This window comes from Capra hircus, chromosome 4 (assembly GCF_001704415.2).
Source record: "Capra hircus breed San Clemente chromosome 4, ASM170441v1, whole genome shotgun sequence".
NCBI lineage: Eukaryota > Metazoa > Chordata > Mammalia > Artiodactyla > Bovidae > Capra > Capra hircus.
In genome coordinates this window covers 112,446,222-112,458,817 of record NC_030811.1, presented here as the reverse complement: position 1 = coordinate 112,458,817, position 12,596 = coordinate 112,446,222, and the positions used below count along the sequence as shown (strand labels likewise).

Here is a 12,596-nt window from a genome sequence, read left to right as displayed (position 1 = left end):
TCCTTGCTTGCGCAACTTTTTGTTTTTCCTGATTGTACTTACCTCTTCTTTTCACTTGTTTGCTATTAATACAATTAATTAATAGAATTTTAATCACAAACTGATTCCCCAAACTATTTGATAAAACTAGAACACACCTCTGAAACAAATCAGAATGAGGTCATCTGTCGGGTTTCGTCTCCTTATGGTTCTCCATTGGCCTCATCCGGTCTGGACTGGTCCATCTCCTGCGAGCTGTCAGGAGCATCCTTTCATTCCTCCAAAGCTGAATGGTCAATCTAGATTTCAGGATATGTAAGCCTAGTTGCTGGTTCCCGAGATGATCAAGAAGTGCCTCGGGCCCTTTTTTGTGCATTGTTTTCGTTCAGTCTGATTCTTAATCCTGATTTTCATAATTCTTGGTGTCCCAGTTATGAGCCTTTCACGTTCAACCTCTTCAGAGAATAAACCTTTCCCGGGATCAGGGATGGACAGACACCTGATTGGGAGAGTCTAGGGGAAAGGACTTGTTCTTTAAATCTAATCTGACCAGTCATTTTGGTTTTCACCCCTCCTTGAAGTTCAGCTTCCAATTCTTGAGTGTTTCAGGGATTCTGAAGTGGGAATTGACTTATTTCTCATTGATTGCCACCCTTGGTTTCCACCTGTGGTCATCGTCCTTGTCAGTGACCTCCTATCCATTTGTTTCCCAAAATTTGTTTCTCAAAATTTTCGTTTGTATCTTGTCTTCAGTCTTCCCCTTATTCATTCAGTTGCTCTTCTAAGTTATAACTTTGCTTTCATTTTAATACAGATTGGTGTATGGGGGAGAAATAAATACTTGTGTTCAAGACACCATGTGCTCAGTTGCTCTGTCATGTCCAACTCTTTGCAACCCCATGGACTGTAGCCCTCCAGGCTCCTCTGTCCATGGGATTCTCCAGGCAAGAAAACTGGAGTGGGTTGCCATTTCCTTCTCCAGGGGATCTTCCTGACCCAGGGATCAAACCCGAGTCTCCCGTGTCTCCTGTGTTGGCAGGTCAGTTCTTTATCACTGTGCTCCCTGGGAAGCCCTGTGTTATTCTTTAACAGGGGGCTTACCAAGGGAACAGATGGAACAGCTGTGTGGGGTAAACAGACACATACGCACCACATTATTAAAATGTTGAAACAGAGGGAATCCTGCCCTGGAATTCCAGGCTACCATGTTTAACTGGAAATGTCCACTATTTCTCTCCTATTATATTAACTTCCTTTAGATCCTCTTTCCTGAGAGTTTCTTATTGAGTTTGTCCTTTTCTGGTCCACTCTGGGATGCCTTTCTTCTATAACAGGGCACTTCTGTTATTTTGTGTGGTAAATGCTTTGCTTTCTTTTCATTTTGGGAGCTTTTTCTTCTGTTCAGTATGCCCTGGAAAAAAGCCTTTGCTTTTCCTTGTTCAAGCTGGAAATCGTTTCTTTTCCTCTTTTAGTATGATACCACAGTATTCTGTTTTATTCTGAGTCCTCTCTGCCCACTCTGCCTTTTTGTTCTCTCCCTGATTGTAGTGGGATGGGGGATTTTACCATACTCATTTTCACAGGAAAACTGTTTTCCTTTAGATTCCTCACTGGGCCAGAAATGGAAGTTTTTGAGCAGCATCCTGTCCTATAGGTATGGGACGCTGATCATTTCATACTCAGTGGGACACTGAGATAGGATCGTTATGGAGCATTTGACGATTTTGTACTCAATGGCATGAGAGTTTTATGATATGTTTTATTTTTAAAGATTTTTTTTGAAAGACTGATGAGCATCCAAGGATATCCTTTATCTGAAGGCCACCAACATTAATGTTATATCTTTATTTTACTGTTATTTCTTTGAAAGTCTTAGGCATCTTGAATGGGCTCCAGGCGTACAGTTGAGAAGGAGGGGGAAGTGAGCAGCAGGGTGGCGTTGCTGCTCCTGTTTTTATGAGGAAGCAAGGTAGCCACTCTTGTTTCTTGAAAATCCTGTGGTAGAAACAGTTATGCACCATTACATCTCTCTGCTGTTCATATACTGGTCATTGTCTATGTGAGGAGTCATGACTGAAATTATGGAACTGAGAGTGCCTTAGCCTTAGTGACCATCCCATTCATTGGGACTTCCTGATTGTGTCCAGACAGTGGCAGTTTAAAATTCAGACTCAGAGAACAAACTTATGGTCACCATGCGGGAAGGACAGGGGAAGAGATAGTTACGGAGTTTGGAATGAACACGTGCCCTCTGCTATATTTAAAATGGACAGCCAGCACGGATCTGCTGTATAGCAGGTGCAACTCTGCTCAATGCTCTGTGGCCGCCTGGATGGGAGGGGAGTTTGGGGGAGATGGGATGCGTGTGTATGTATGGCTGAGTCCCTTTGCTGTCCACCTGGAACTATCATGACATTGTTAATTGAGTATACCCAATACAAAATAAAAAGTTTTTAAAAATAGAGTGAAATTCAGGCAGAATATTATGGATGGGATTTTATTTAAATGGGTATATTTCAAGAGATGTTTGACAGATTTCGTGTATTTGTTTCAGAGGAGTTTTGAGTGCCTACTCTCCCTGGGTCCAGTCCCTGGGTGGTATTCAACACTGTCCCTGACAGGACAAACTTTTGTTTCCTTTTTCTTACCACCTCCTCCAACCAGGCTGTGCCCTTCAGTAGCTAGAAGTATTGGCAGTGCTGTAGGAGACTGTCTTCCTGGTCCAATTTAGAAGGGATTTCATTCAGCTGTGCTATCATAAGCTGAGCTTAAAGAGAACATATTTTCAGAAATTCATGTTTACATTAAGGTCCTCTATGCTTTCTGCAGATTTCTCCCAAATTTACTTCCTTTCAGCTGGAGTGGGGGTCGGGTGGGGTGGGGAAAGCTGCACCCGTGTCAGGCAGGCTCTATTTGGAAAGTGAGGAGGAAGATGCAGACTTGAAAATGAGAGTCCCACTGCAGTTCTCTGACGCTCGTCCTTGAGGACCTCATTTGGCATTGCCTCCTTCTTACGGGGACTAGGAAGCTCCCAGATGGAGCCCTGCCCGGGACTTCTCGGGTGATCCGGTGCTGAGACTCCACACTCCCAACGCAGGGGGACTGGGTTCCGTCCTTGGTCATGGAACTGACCCCACGGCCCACAGCTAGGAGTTCGAGTGCCCACATGCCCTCAGGAAGATTGAAGATCCCGTGTGCTGCAGCTGAGACCCAGTGCAGTCAAAGACAAGAACCGAGACCCCTGTCAGGTTGTTAGTATGTGGGGAGGTTGGGTCTGTTGCCCTGTCTAGCATGTAGATCTATTTTGTAGCCAAGTTACCCATCAACTATGAATTATCTCAGTGTTGCTATGTTTAAAAGGGCTGGAAATGAGCAGGATGATAGGGCTGGTTGTGAAGATCTAAGACGGAAGAAAAATTAGCCAAGGAAGGTTTGACTTCAAAAATCCTGGTTGGTTAATGAGGCCAGATAGTTCTTTTTTTTAAAAGAGAAATGTATCTATTTACATTGGGATGTGCTGGGCCTTCACTGTTGGGTGCAGGCTTTCTCTAGTTGCGTCAAGTGCGGGCTGCTCTTCGAGCCGGCTTCTCCTTGCAATGGCTTCTCTCTTTGCAGAGCGTGGACCCTACGTGTGAGTAGTTGTGGTGCACAGGCTTAGTTGCCCCACGACATGTGGAACCTCCCCCCCCCACCCCAGGCCAGGGGTCAAACAGATGTTCCTTGTGTTGCAGAGTGGATTCTTAACCACCAGACCACCAGGGAAGCCCAGGTCAAATAGTGCTGATTGAGTCTGTCCCACTTTCCCCTCACCCAGTCTCACACTTACTTAGTATAATGTAATGGAGCAGTGATTCTCACTTGTGGTTTTCCTGCAATGCAGGGGATCATCAGCAATCTTAAGGAAGGGGTTATGTTTGAAGGTTAAAGTAAATTTTCAGTGAATTCAGTGTAAAACTGTGTAGCCATATCACAGTATCACTGCAGTGAACACTCAGGTATACTTGTGCAGTTTATAAAAATCTGGTAAGAACCCCATCCTTGTTTCTAAGAATGGGACTTCAGTGCATGATAGACTTAAGCATGATTTAAATCTCCTCCGTTTGGGTGGGAGTTAGATCCTACCTATGGAGTCTTCCCTGATGGCTCAGATGGTAAAGCGTCTGCCTGCAATGCGGGAGACCCGGGTTCGATCCCCTGGGTTGGGAAGACCTCCTGGAGAAGAAAATGGCAACCCACTCCAGTACTCTTGCCTGGAGAATCCCACGGGCGGAGGAGCCTGGTGGGCTGCAGTCCATGGGGTCGCAAAGAGTCGGACACAACTGAGCGACTTTACTTTCGCTAGATCTACCAGTGTGGTAGTATAAAGAAAATAAGTTCTCAATTCCAGTCAACTTGGTTTGAATTCTAGCTCTAGCACTAGCTCTAAGATCTTAGATTAGTTACTTTATTTCTGCAGTCTTAAATCCTTCGTATTCGAAAAGGGGTAGTAATAGAACCAACTTCAAGGTGGTGTTAACAGGGTTTAAAGTTAGATAATGAATGTAAAGTGATAAGCTCAAAGCATGGACCACAGTAAACAATCCATAGTAGCTGACTGTTTTTGTTGATTCCGTGGTGAACCCAGAGCAGCAAGGGCCAGGAGCATCTCCTTCAGGACAGGGTGACAAACGCCGTTCAGCTGGAATATTGCCCTGACTTTTTCCATTACCTACGCCAGTGTTCCCCTCCACTGATCCAGGCAATTGACAGTTCTCTGTGCCTTTATTCTGTTAAAAAAAAAAAAAGTATTAACATTATCTCATTAAATTCCATGTCTCTATGCATGTAGTGCCTGTTAATAATTGCTGATTAGCCCTCTGTATTTCCAGTTCTCTAAAGTGCTATCTCAAACCTGCAGTCTAAATGGAGGAAGTGATTAAGCAGAGAATAGTGGCCCCATAAAGCTGTTTCCATCCATCCATGCACCTGACATCAAAGCCAAAGATAATGTTAGGGTTAACTGCTTATTGGTTTGGGCTAGCATCTTTATTTAAAATGTGGTGATTTAATGACGTTTCAAGGGAAAAAAGAAAAAAGAAAAGGCAAACCAAAGGCCTGGACTTTAATTATCCAACAAAACAGGACTTCTCCTTCTGAATTATTCTTAGTTGGCTCCTTTGATTGGAAGTATTTTAATATTGGCCTCTCTAAACACTTGGCATTTGAGTTCCTTATTTATATGCAAAATAATTAAGATCAGAACATTTCTGTTTACTTAAAATAGGAGATTAACTTTACAAGAATTTAATTCTTAAAGCTCAGACCATCTCACAGACATGGCCTGTTCCATGGACCTGTTCTTTGGTGGACTAAAATCACTTTTAGAGAGGCGCTACCTGTGTGTGATTCTTTCTGTTTTACAGAATGATTGATCCGTAAATTGCAGTATATTTCCACAGTGTGTATATATCAGTTGCACAAGGCAGATCACATTGACTATTTTCCCACCCAATGTGGCAAAATAATCATTTTCTGCCATCACATTGTTAATAGAATGTACTTTAAGCATGGCAGTTAATGCACCCAAATCTACTGAGTTAGATAATTAGAATACTTTGTGTCATTAACATCTATTGGGTTATTTTTTCTTGTGGATAAGTGAGATATAGCCTAAACAAAAGTATTATCCTTATTTTTTGAATTTCTTTAATTCAGTTTCCTCAAATAGTAAGTTTAATATGGTCCATGTCTTAAAATTACATAAACTAATATAGGCAGTTTAGGAAGAGTGAAATATATCATTTTTGGAAATATCTGCACCTTTCCAGAAAGATAAAATAATAGCTTCCTGTTATGTTACCAGCTTCGTGTAACATGTCTTGTCCTTGCTCTCAGTACACATTAGCAGTTTATCTCCTAATAGGACTAAAGAGGTGATTTTCTGCTGCTTCTTTTTTCTTTAACTTAGATGGAATTTAGTTTTAAAGGAGCACAAAAGCAAACATGCAGACTCCTCATTCTGATTTTAAATAATTTAGAGTGGAACTGTGAACACAATATTTTCCCCATTGAAGATCATTTTATACTGAAGTTTAATATAGGTTTTAAAATTTCTATTTAAAACTTGGGCTCAGGAGGGTGATGGTAAAGTGTGACATTCTCAAGCTGTTTCTTGGTGATGAAAAATGCATGAGAACATAACCCACACAGGACTAGTCAGGCGCTTTTGAATGTAATTTTCCATCAAGTTTTACTTGATTCAACTCAACATGTGGTTGATGCTTTACAAGTTTCTTGAAGGAAAAAGAATAGATGGTCCATTGTCTATTAATGTCTTCCTGTAATGTTTTTTGTTCATTTTCTAACTGCAGTTAAACGTCTAAATCATAATACTTTGAACCTTTCTTCTTTTCTAGTATGTACACATTTATTTAAATTTTCTTTTATGTATAGATTTGCCTGCATCCCATGGGTCTTAAAATGTCAGGTCCTCAATGCCGCATATTTACTTATGAATTTTCAATTTAGATTTGCTTTTTAACCCATATGGCTAGACTATTTATTTTTCTTTTTATTCTTATTAATAATTTCTAATTTGTTGTGTTGTGTTCAGAATAAGTAACTTGAAGTGTTTCTTACAGTTTTGATATTGAGATTTTTTGTTTTTTTGGTGGCCTAATCTTTCACCATTTTTGTGAATGTTAAATGTGTACTTAAAAAGAATATATGTTAATATGCATGTGTTAAAATGCTATTTCTAATACTCAAGCCCATATATCTCTTACTTATTGGTCATTTGCCTGCTCTGTTGATGTCTGAATGATGTATGTTGGTCTTGCATTATCACTGTGGATTTCACATTTTCTCATTTTATTGTTACCAGCAATTGTTTCATACACTGCAAAGCTATGTTGTTTGGCTCATACTAGTATATGATTATTAAATTTCTTGGTGGATTTTAACAAGAACCTGTTAGCACAGGGCACTCTGCTCAATATTATGTGGCAGCCTGGATGGGAGGGGGGTTTGGGAATGAATGGATGCCTGTGTGTGTACATGGCGGAGTCCCTTCCTTGTTCACCTGAAACTATCCCAGCATTGTTAATCGGCTATAACCCAATGCAAAATAAAAAGTTTTTTAAAAAGGAAATCTTTTATTGGATTTTATTGGAGAAAATAATCTATTTGCTGTTTTGTGAATTCTGTCTTGTCTGCCATCAGTGTTGCTATAATGTACAGTTTTGCAAAAATAACTTTTTTGGGCTAGATTTCCCTTTTTGTTTTCAGATTTGCTCTTTTGTGTGTATGTTTTTTGTTTGTTTGTTTGTTTGTTCTTTTGTCTTTTCTCAGTAGCACATTGCTAGATTGTCTTTCCAATCTGAGAACTTTCTTTTAGTAGGGAAATTTTTAAAGCTTTATTATAAACGTTGATATGTTTGGATATAACTTTCTTACTTTGTGATTTTCTACTTTATATGCTTTGTTATTGAGTATATGCCCCTTCTCTAGCTCCCCCATTCTTTCCCCTCTTTTCCCTTCTTTCATGTGCTTTTCTCTTACATTCTTTCTCGCCTTAACTTGTTTGGGATTTGTACATCTTATTTATTCTAGTAATTACCATCTAAGTCTTAAGAAATGTTCTAAAAATTATGCATATGGAGTTAATTAGTATCTGCAATCTGTCTTTAACAATCCAATAAATCCAAGTATGTTTTTATTTTTATTATTCTGCTGTCTCTTGCCTTCCTGCACTTCCCCCATCACTCTAGCTATAATGTATATGGAGATAAAATCGAATTTTGTACCTTTTCTTTCCCTGTGGGTGGTAAAATTGCAACTTTTCCATCCCAACTGATACTCAACTATCTTGAGTATCAGTTGCTTGGTTGTCTTTTTTCAGCCGTTGTTAAATCTATAGAAATACTATGCTGGTTGAAAAAATTTTCTGTTTAAATGTAACTTCTCCCTAGATTTTTTTTGAAAATTCCATCCAAACATTGAACTTACTACTTTTTCACCTGTGTACATTCTTTTAGTCACAGCCCGTACATGTTTTATTTCATTAATGAAATATTTAGTCTCTAAATCTCTGTTTCTTTGAAAAGGATATAATATCTTGGATCTCTCTTAAGATACGGGTTATTTTTATTCAGTGTTGTTACTTTTTCGGTAAGATGTTGGTATTCCTGAAATGATTTGTGATTCTTGGTTGTATACTCATTTTTGCATTTTAGAGTTGCTCTCAGCTTATTCTGTTTTCTGTACCTTGTCTCTGCTGATTGTGTGAGAGGCAGGGACTACGTTTTGAGGAAGGTAGATGTTTTATTCTTTCTCTGGGTATTGGCCACTGCAGTCCTTGCTCTGCCCTTCTGGCCTGAATACCCACCTTCTCAGCTGTCTGCTCTGCACACGTCCCTGCAGTTTGCTTGGGAGGACATTATGTGTTCAGCTCTGTTGATTAGTGTCCTGTTTACCTAGCAGCAGTGTTAGTCGCTCAGTCGTGTCTGAGCCTTTGTGACCCCGTGGACTGTAGCCGGCCAGGCTCCTCTGTCCATGGGATTCTCCAGGCAAGAGTACTGGAGAGGGTGCCATTCCCTTCTCCAGGGAATCTTCCTGACCCAGGAATCGAACCCGGGTCTCCTTCATTACAGGCAGATTCTTTATCATCTGAGCTATAGGGAAGCCCATTTACCTAAAGGTCCCTGATTTTTTATCTGTACTGGTTTTCTCTTACATGTTAAGGCTCTAAGTCCCTCTGGTTTCTTCTGAAGTTTTGATTCAAATTACTTTTTGTATTTTAGAATTCCTCAAAATATGTGATTAGAAATTGACACTCTTTTTCGTTTCCCTTTGTATTTCTGATTTATTATTTTTGAAAAGTTTCTTTTCAGTCATTCTGTGGCATTCTGGGTAGGAAGGAGGTAAACAGCTTTGCTCAATTTGCTACATAGAATCTTTATAAACTGTAGGAGTCAGATTCATTGAGGGTAAACTGTGTTTTTTTCATAAGTGGTATAAGAGCACGTGGTCAAGAATAGTGTAACATTAAGTTCTTTCCCTAAGCTTCTAAGATTGGTTTCTTACAGAGTACCTCACAGTCATTAGTAACTTTTTATCAGTTACAAATATACTTAAAACTGTGATTACATAATACTTTTCAGAAGTTATTAATTCCTTATAGCATTATCATTTTAATGTGTTTTGATACTATCTTTTTTTTTTATTAGGAAGAGAAAAGACAGACTTTTATTCACATAAGAGGGCCTTCACAGAAAAATGTGACTCAAAATGGCAGTTATAATTTGGGGCTTACATACCATCTTTTTTTTTTTTTTCTTCTTTTTAATTTTGCTTTACAATACTGTATTGGTTTTGCCATACATTGACATGAATCCACCACGGGTGTACATGCATTCCCAAACATGAACCCCCCTCCCACCTCCCTCCCCATAACATCTCTCTGGGTCATCACCATGCACCAGCCCCAAGCATCCTGTACCCTGCATCGGACATAGACTGGCGATTCAATTCTTACATGATAGTATACATGTTTCAATGCCATGCTCCCAAATCATCCCACCCTCTCCCTCTCCCTCGGAGTCCAAAAGTCCGTGATACACATCTGTGTCTTTTTTGCTGTCTTGCATACAGGGTCGTCATTGCCATCTTCCTAAATTCCATATATATGTGTTAGTATACTGTATTGGTGTTTTTCTTTCTGGCTTACTTCACTCTGTATAATCGGCTCCAGTTTCATCCATCTCATCAGAACTGATTCAAATGTATTCTTTTTAACAGCTGAGTGATACTCCATTGTGTATATGTACCACAGCTTTCTTATCCATTCATCTGCTGATGGACATCTAGGTTGTTTCCATGTCGTGGCTATTATAAACAGTGCTGCGATGAACATTGGGGTACATGTGTCTCTTTCAATTCTGGTTTCCTCAGTGTGTATGCCCAGCAGTGGGATTGCTAGTGACATTAAAACAACAGGTAATTTATCCCCATAGAGGACAGCACTTCCTTTTTTTTGCTGTCTGGTGAGAGTGGGGTGGGAGTTGACCGCAGCAAGAGCGGTGAGACCACTTGCTCTTAGCACTTTTGTAGTCATGATAGGATGTACGGTTTCTTAAGGGAGAATGATTTTGTTGCAACTTAACCTTAAGGATTGGGGTATGTAGACATAAGAGAGTTCAGTTCAGTCGCAAAGTCATGTCTGACTCTTTGCGACCCCATGAATCACAGCACGCCAGGCCTCCCCGTCCATCACCATCTCCCGGAGCTCACTCAGACTCACGTCCATCGAGTCCGTGATGCCATCCAGCCATCTCATCCTCGGTTGTCCCCTTCTCCTCCTGCCCCCAATCATTCCCAGCATCAGAGTCTTTTCCAGTGAGTCAACTCTTCGCATGAGATGCCCAAAGTACTGGAGCTTCAGCTTTAGCATCATTCCTTCCAAAGAAATCCCAGGGCTGATCTCCTTCAGGATGGACTGGTTGGATCTCCTTGCAGTCCAAGGGACTCTCAAGAGTCTTCTCCAACCCCATAGTTCAAAAGCATCAATTCTTCGGCGCTCAGCCTTCTTCACAGTCCAACTCTCACATCCATGCATGACCACTGGAAAAACCATAGCCTTGACTAGATGGACCTTAGTCGGCAAAGTAATGTCTCTGCTTTTCAATATGCTATCTAGGTTGGTCATAACTTTTTTTCTAAGGAGTAAGCGTCTTTTAATTTCGTGGCTGCAATCACCATCTGCAGTGATTTTGGAGCCCCCAAAAATAAAGTCTGCCACTGTTTCCACTGTTTCCCCATCTATTTCCCATGAAGTGATCGGACCGGATGCCATGATCTTCGTTTTCTGAATGTTGAGCTTTAAGCCAACTTTTTCTCTTTCCTTTTCCCCTTTCATCAAGAGGCTTTTTAGTTCCTCTTCGCTTTCTGCCATAAGGGTGGTGTCATCTGCATATCTGAGGTGATTGATATTTCTCCTGGCAATCTTGATTCCAGCTTGTGCTTCATCCAAGTCCAGCCTTTCTCATGATGTATTCTGCATAGAAGTTAAATAAGCAGGGTGACAATATACAGCCTTGACGTACTCCTTTTCCTATTTGGAACCAGCCTTTTGTTCCATGTCCAGTTCTAACTGTTGCTTCCTGACCTGCATTCAGATTTCTCAAGAGGCAGGTCAAGTGGTCTGGTATTCCCATCTCTTTCAGAATTTTCCACAGTTATTGTGATCCACACAGTCAAAGGCTTTGGCATAGTCAATAAAGCAGAAGTAGATGTTTTTCTGGAACTCTCTTGCTTTTTCCACGATCCAGCGGATGTTGGCAATTTGATCTCTGGTTCCTCTGCCTTTTCCAGCTTAAACACAGGGAGTTCACGGTTCACGTATTGCTAAAGCCTGGCTTGGAGAATTTTAAGCATTACTTTACAAGCATGTGAGATGAGTGCAATTGTACGATAGTTTGAGCATTCTTTGGCATTGCCTTTCTTTGGGATTGGAATGAAAATTGACCTTTTCCAGTCCTGTGGCCACTGCTGAATTTTCCAAATTTGCTGGCATATTGAGTGCAGGACTTTCACAGCATCATCTTTCAGGATTTGAAATAGCTCAACTGGAATTCCATCACCTCTAGTGTTATCTGAATGTATTTGGTTATTTGTATTATTGCCAAAAGGTATCAGAGGGGTGACTTTATGTGACTGAATTTTATACAGTCATGATTTATAACAGGGGTCAGGTAGTAAATATTTTCAGCTTTGTTGGCTATTTGATCTTTATAGTAACTATAATTCTGCTGTAGCTTGAAACGCATAAAAGTGAAAAGTGAAAGTGACGTCGCTCAGTGGTGTCCGATTCTTTGTGACCCCATGGACTGCAGCCTACTAGGCTCCTCTGTCTATGGGATTTTCCAGACAAGAATACTGGAGTGGGTTGCCATTTCCTTCTCCAGGAGATCTTCCCAACCTAGGGATTGAACCTGGGTCTCCCACATTGTAGGCAGACACTTGACCCTCTAAGCCACCAGGGAAGTTGAAAAAGCATAAGACAATATGTAAATGAGTGAGTGGGACTGCGTTCCAATAATGGGCTTCCCTGGTGGCTCAGCGGGAAAGAATCTGCCTGCCAGTGCAGGAGACCTGGGTTCCATCTCTGGGTCTGGAAGATTCCCCGGAGAAGGAAATGGCAACCCGCTCCAGTATTTTTGCCTGAAATTTCCGTGGACTGAGGATCTTGGCAGGCTACAGTCCATGGAGTTGCAAAAGAGTAGAGCACAACTTAGCGACTTAAACAACAAATGTTCCAATACACTTTAGGTCACTAAAACTTGACTTTCATAGAATTTTCACATGCTATGAAATCTTATTCTTGTTTAGATTCTCTCTGCATTAAAAATATATAAAAAGTTTTCTGAAGTTTACGAGATCTGTAAAACTAGGTGGTAGGCTAAATTTTTTAGCCCCTAATTTAGTTTTTCCAGTAGTCATGTATGGATGTGAGAACTAGACCATAAGGCTAAGCACTAAAGAACTGATGCTTTCAAATTGTGGTGCTGGAGAGGACTCTTGAGAGTCTCGTGGTCTCAAAGGAGATCCAACCAGTCCATCCTAAAGGAAATCAACCCTGA

At 40.7% G+C, this 12,596-nt stretch overlaps 1 protein-coding gene across 3 annotated transcripts in view; it reads left to right on the top strand.

Annotated features, from left to right (window-relative positions):
• Positions 1-12,596, top strand: part of CDK14 (cyclin dependent kinase 14) — a 673,238-nt gene that overhangs the window by 167,830 nt on the left and 492,812 nt on the right. The gene's annotated exons all lie outside the window — the stretch shown is intronic.